The following is a 7,342-nucleotide window of genomic DNA, read 5'->3' on the forward strand; positions in this document are numbered from 1 at the left end:
CCTCTGGTGTAAATAAAAGGCTGAATTTAAGATATTCATTGGTAGAATGTGTAGAATACTAAAATGTGAGAAATAGCTTTAAAATCTGTTAAGGATGTTTCAACATCAGCATATGTTTTGTTTGATTCACTTTATTGAGCTCAAAGCCAAAGTCTATTAACAATAAAATTCAGATTTGTACCTCAGTACTTCAAGGTTACAGGATGCCTAGGCTTCTTGTAAGGATGCTATAATTGCTGTAAATTCAACTTTGCCACCTTGTCATAAATGGATTACCAGTACCTTACAGTACATGGCTAGGAGTGAAGTGTAAATTTGGACACTTTCATAATTTGAAGTATTGGCTGACCTCATAATAAAAGCCTGAAGTATTACCCATTAGGTTTGTAAATGAAGATTTCCTTTTTTTTTTTATGTAGAAAGATGCAACAAGCATGATCAACAGGATAAAGTTTATCACCATATGTCTGGATTGTGTATATGGATACACAGAAATTGAACTGTCCTCTCACAAGATAACAAAAGGTAGGATCAGGCCTGGGGGCCTAGTGGCTAAAATCCTCACCTTGCACGCACTGTGATTCCATATGAGCGCTGGTTCATATCCCAGCTGCTCTTCTCCCCACCACCCCAGCTCCCTGCTTGTGGCCTGGGAAAATGGTTGAGGATGGCCCAAAGCCTTGGGACCCTGCACCCATGTGGGAGACCTGGAAGAATCTCCTGGCTCTTGGTTTTGGATCAGCTCAGCTCCAGCTATGTGGCCACTTAGGGAGTGAACCAGTGGATGGGAGATCTTTCTGTCTTTCTCTCTGTGAATCTAACTTACCAATAAAAAATCTTAAGGAAAAATAACAAAAGGTAATACTATATTCAATACTTGACAAAGAGGAAAAGCAAGAATGCATGGGACCTGAATTTGCTTTTTGGGTTTTTCACACATATATGTGACCTTAAATATGTCATCCTCTTACTGCTATTGCACATGCCAAATGGGGATAACGCATCCTCACAGGATTATTACAGAATTGCAATTATAAAACTTTAAAGGGGTTGAGGTACTGAGGTGCATTGATAAATGTTTAATAACATTGAGAAAGCTTAAAGTTGAGGGTGAATAGTCTTATTACTTTTAATGATTCAATGTAGGATCTGTTGCTCTCTTTTAAAAAAGATACTGAAGGTAGAGTGAGTGGGATATTTTGAAAAAACAAAAAATTCTCAGGTGTTACTAACAGCCCTAGTCTTAGCCTGCACACACCCTGCTGGTTTGGGATGATGTGCTATATTGAGACAATCGGGGTTGTTTGTCCCATGACTCGCCTCACTGTATCTGGATAGTCCAATATCAGTGAATGAAGAAGCAGCAGGGCACTGTTGAAGTGACTTACAAAGTCAAGCATTCCAAGCAAATTTCAGTTAAGTGGCTATTTGGACTATCCTGTGTCCAAACTAGTATCAGGTTGAATTTTTACAGTTTTCCTAGCATCACTTGTATTTGTCGTCTTGTGAAAAACAACAGCCAAATGATGACTGTAATTGCTGCAAATGCAGAGTTTTGCCAATACCTGTTGTTTTGAATTCCTCTTTCAGTGCTGTCCCTCCCCACGCCCCACCGTCCTGTGGTTTTGCGCATGTATTTGGGTGCCCTGGTCTCCTAGCTTTCTTTCATCCCTATTTGGAGATTTTTCAAATTTCTTTTCTACTGCTGAGAAGGCATCAGCAGGAGAGCGGAACCTTTTCAAAAGTCTCAGCCAAGCGGCATTTACATTTGCAGCAGCTACTGTCTCTGGTTATGAGGTGGTCATTTGTGTCAGAGATCATATTTGTATGAAACATCAAAAGGAAGAGATGGCTGCCTAGGATAAGTGCTGCTTTGATTTGTGCAGGTATATTTTTTAAATGATGTGGTTTCATTGTTCGCAGTTAGGGATCCCCTCCCCCTATCTCAGGTGGCCAGGCTGACCGGAGAATACCGTTTGGCGCAGGAATAAAATGGGACACAGTTTTCATTTGCAATTTTATTTTTTAAAAATGAAATATTCAAAGTACTTTTCTTTCAAATATCGACACATAATGTTTGACTTTAAATATTTACAGCATGTTGTTGTGATGCTCTTGTAGAAAAATGCATGCTTCTGGCCTGAAAGCCAGAGCAAAATGCAAAAGACCATTTAACTGCAGCCAGAGAACATGAACCTGTACAGTATCCAGTCACTTTTCAGCACAGGAGTGAGAGCAGGAATACAGAATTGGAACCTATTGTTTCCCTAGCAACATGGCTCAGGCCATTAGAACACAATATCAGTATGATTCGAACCTCTAACTGTTGTTATATAGAAACTGAAAATCTTGGCATACACTGTAAACATCTTTACTTTTCATGAGAAAGTAAGCAGCTAAAAATGTTTTTCTGACATAAAGGCTATGCTTCTCTCTCCCTCCCTCTCTCTCTCTCTCTTTTTCTTTTTTTTTGGCCTTCTCTCATACTGATACTTTCGTCCGAATAGTAAAGATTTAGACATTGTCATGATCCATACAAGTAAAATATTTTTCAAGGACACACTCTGATAGACTAACATTTATTTAAGAGGTTAAAGTCCACCACTAAATCTAAAGAAAGATTTTTAACTGCCAAACACATTTCCTTTGACAAATAATGTAAGATGACAACTGCCAAGACAAAATCCACAGCAAGTTTAACTCTAAGTATTTTTCAGTTACTGTTTAGGAAGTAATTTCTTACACACAGTAATATATTTGGTCCTTAATAGCTTTCACATAAAGGACACACTGAAATAATAGTCACTATTTTGTGGTTGAATTCTTTTTGTTGTTGTTGTTTTCTATTTTTTTGTTTTCTTTGCTTTTTTATTTTTTGTATTTTTTTTTGTATTTTTTTTGTTTTTGTTTTTTTTTTGCAGAGTAAAGAACCTTACAGAAGGCTGTGGAAGAGCAGTGTGAGATCTGAAGTACTAGTCAGGTCACCTATGTGTATGTGAGTTCCTCCAAGAAAAGAATGTTGTGTATAATCTGTAACATTTTCCACAAGTTATCATAAACTTCTATCTCTCTAAAGCTTTAGTTCAATACTTGACTGCTGTATTTTGGTTTTCATTTCTACCAAATGCTATTACAATTGCCCTTCCATGAACATATCTTTGTAAATGCAAAAACTTTGCCATGACTGTGTACAGGTGATATTATGATGGGGCCTGGTCTCGTTAAAATATCATTTTTACAGAGAAAAGAAAAAGGGAAGAAATAACGTGATGTAATGCCTGAAACTCTCAATAGTAATGAAGAAGAAAAACTTCATGAAAAGTAGAACTTAATTTTATACCTCTCTGTAGGTAGCAAGAAAATTATAAATTATACTTTGTCAAGTGCTCATATATTTGGTTATATTATATGTGTGTAGTCTATATATTATAGATCTTCTACATAAATTGATAAAGAACACACTTTTATTTTACACACAATTTTGGGGGTTAAAAATAGAACATATATTTTACTTCTGTGGTGTTTTGTTGAAAGTATTATTTTGAGCTTTATTTCCTTGCCTTCTGCAGTTATACTTCTAATCAATAATGATTAGAATGAGAACTACAATGAGGCATATTTAAATGTCCATTAGACTTTGAATTTTCAGCTCATTTGGATCTCTAGATTGCAGTGCAAGAGTAAAACAAAACAAAACAAACTAGTACAAATAAAATGAGTCCAACCAGGAAAACAACCATGGAGTATTCCCTGCCTCCATCCCAGAGTGCTCCTTCATAGGCGAATCCAAGTGCTATGCTCCCACATTAAATTACTTGAATGGCTGTGGGGTGTCAGTCACCTGTCTTCTGGGTATGAGAAATTCATGTATGTTTTTTAAAACTGATTTTCATCAGGAAATGCAAATGAATTGCTTTTGCACTAATTTAAACTTCAGAGCAACAAGCCAATGAAGGTGTTATTTCTATTCAAATAGGAAGCGATGTAATTTATATCTCCATGTTCATATTAAGAAATGACAAAATGTTTCTCTTAGATTGACTACTCATTGGTGTTAATGTTTTGGTTTATTTTTCTTTGTTCCCCCAAAACTTTAAGAGTCGTAAAGAGAACAGTAAGAGTTCAAGGAAGTATTAAAACCACAGCCATAAGTGATAAAAAGTGCATTTCCTGAATATAATACAAATAGAACTTTAAGAAACTAAAGGCACAAACTAACTAAATGTGTATTACAAACTAGAAATGCACAGTTCAAGGTAATTACTATTAAGTAAAAGTTTCAAATATGCATTTCTGAAGGATATTTAAAGCAGTTTGAAAGTGGTACATCATCAGTGAATTGCAAAAAGTATAATTGCTTAAAGTATAAGCAAAATAGACTCCAATACTGATATCTTGAATTAGTGATAAAGTACGAAGACACATATGAATGCAGTCCTTATATACAGTTCACAAATTGTGTTTTCATCTATTTAAAAGAACATTAGAGGTTCTAGGAACTTAAGGTTCATTTTTAGGTTGATGTGGAGGTATTCAAATTCCCGACAAGTTTGTTAGTAGTTAAAAATTTCATCTTGAATAAATACTGTGCCAAGCCTGACTTGGGAAAAACTCAATACTATGATTTTTGTCTGGATTAGCAATATCTTGACCTAGTGCACCTCAATTGCCAAGAGGGATGTGCTCATGGTGATCTCTCCCCGCCTCCCATCACTTCCCCTTCTCAGTTTCAATACATGTAGAAGAATGTGATTATCCAACTGCAAGGCTTTGAAAAGGAAATGCTTGATGATACTGTCCCCTAATCCTGCTGAGATCCCCCCCACCCGCCTCTTTTCCTTCACTCTCCTTTATGCAGTGTGAGTCCAACTCTTTGAAAAACATGCGAAGTCAGGATCCAGGCCCCTGTTAATATTTTTAAAGAAACTGTCATCACATAGCAAGGCAATGACCCCGTACTGTATTTAGATAGCAGCTGGAAGGAATCCAGACTAATATTCCATCTTAAATTCTCCTTCACACACAGCGAATGTGCAGACTTGCTGGTGAAGGGGTAGCAGTGGGCTCAGGGGGATTCGCTCTGGGTCATGTGGTGCTGGATTTTCATTTGTGGTCACTCAATGACACAGCATTTTACAAATTCTTTGTCACTAGACACAAATCTCCCAGCTTGCTGCAGGCTTCTTAGAGATTGAGCAACTGTAGCTAATCTTCACACTCACCCTGACCCTATTTCCAATTTTTAAATGATCACACATGGATAACTTGTTCTGGAAAATAGTCATTTTCCTAGGCAGGAGAAACAATCTATTAAAAAAAAGTGGGTAAAGATGGAACTAGAAGAGCTAGCTGTATGAATTATGCTAGGAAAATCTACTGCGTGTGGAGTTGTGATGTTCTGGGTTGGAAAGGATTCACTTAATTTCCCAAATGTGGCTGGGAGATGTGCAAGACGGACTATGTTTGAAAGAAAAGTGGACTGAAACAATGTGGCAACTACTGTGATGTTTGGTTTAGTCTTGCCTTTCACTTTACTACTAAGTCTATTTATTTTTAGATTTGGCTCTTAGGAATTTCAGCAGTTAACTATTAGTTAACATATTTATCAACATCTCCGGCACAAAGGGCCCACTAAAGCCCTGTTTTCTTTTTGTACCAGAATCATACTTGTTAGTAAATTACCTTTCACGTGCACAAAACCATTAGATTAGTGTACAAATACTGAATCACTGTTGGGAAACTAGGACCAAAGCACACCTTATATTGAAAGGAGAAATTCCTACCCAGTTTACTAAAAGCTATGTTTACATGACACTGAAACAGCTGCACACGGCTGGGTAACCACTTCAGCCAGAAGAGGTTGGGTGAGAGGTGTCACATGGGCCGGCTGCTTTGGTATCACGTACACACGAGTGAACAATGCCTCCTCGGGCTGCTCACCACAGCCCGAGGGAAGCATGGTAGGCAGAACCTGGCCCCCACACGCCAAAAACACAGTGCAACGACACGGCAGGTACTGGAACAAGCAAGGGGGAGGAATCCGGGAGGAAGGGCAAAAGGGGCCTGACTCTAGGAGGAGGTGGCTTGAGGACATTGTCCACTTCTTCTGAAGTTTGCTATACCAGATTTGGAAAACGGAAGGACAGTCTTTTGAGAGGCAAGATTCTGCTAGGATCGCACCACCGCCTTTGCACATAGCTCCCAAGTCCTACTGCCGGTTAAATGTGAACCTCGAATACTTTTGGCATACCAGGACCTAGGAATGGCTGGAGGAATTTCAAGCAGTGCTTTCCAAAAACCCTTTTTTTTTTCCAGTGGTTGGAGTTCTACTTGTGTTATTTTTGAATACTGCCACACAGGAACTAAAAACCTGTCATTTTGTAAAGAGTTTAAACAAACAATATTAAAATACCATCTTCCGTCACATTGAAAGGCAGTTGGATATGTTTTTTTTTTCCTCCATATTTACATATACAGAGTTCTGATCTAGAAAACCAATACAATAAACTGTTTTATGTTTTAAAAACAGGCAGTCTTTGGTGACGCAAAGGCAGAGATTGTTTCTGTTACCTCCTGCCTATTTCGCTCTGTCTCATAAAGTGAATATTGTTGGCACTGTCAGAAAGTTCCAGATACTGCTCAACAGACAACACAAAGTACCCATCATAACCTGGTACCCTCCCGGTGCTCAGCAGCTGCTGCTTTTCCCCCTCTGTCCACGCCCTGATGCCCTCCTCCCCTTCTTGCAGCCGTCTCTGTTCCTTAGTCCAGGCCTGGGCCACAGCACGCTGTCTGGCGATCTCCAACACGTGGTTCTTTTCTTCCTCCACAGTTGTCCCATAGCGGATGTTGAAGCACAGGGCCCCATGCTGGAGTTGAATATCTGCAAACCGTCTAGTCCTCCCATTCAACACAGAGGTCATCTGGGACACGGTGACATTGACCCCATTCTCCAGAATCCGCCTCCCCCCGGTATTACCAATAAGCACCAGGTCTTCCTCTAGAGACCCGAGCTTAATAAAATAGTGAGTATCCCTCCCCTCTATGGTAAAATGCAGGTTTTCCAGGTAATGAGCATTATTGAGAATGGCAGCAAGCCGCCTGCTATCTTCATTGGCTACTCCTATGATATCAGCTGTTACTATGCCATCCTTGATGGCAAACTTTATACCTTTTCCGAAAACAGAAGGGACAGCAGCAAACCGAGGTTGCTTCCCTCCTTCAAGGCACCGTCTGTCATTGTATCGGGGAGTCATGGGAAGTTGGTCCAGGGAGATGAAATTCCTTAGTTGTTTCTGGAGTTCACACTGAATTCCCAGAATGGTCTAGGAAAGGAAAAAAA

The sequence above is a fragment of the Ochotona curzoniae genome, unplaced genomic scaffold (assembly GCF_017591425.1).
Source record: "Ochotona curzoniae isolate NIBS_2020 unplaced genomic scaffold, NIBS_Ocur_1.0 patch427, whole genome shotgun sequence".
In the NCBI taxonomy this organism is placed as follows: domain Eukaryota; kingdom Metazoa; phylum Chordata; class Mammalia; order Lagomorpha; family Ochotonidae; genus Ochotona; species Ochotona curzoniae.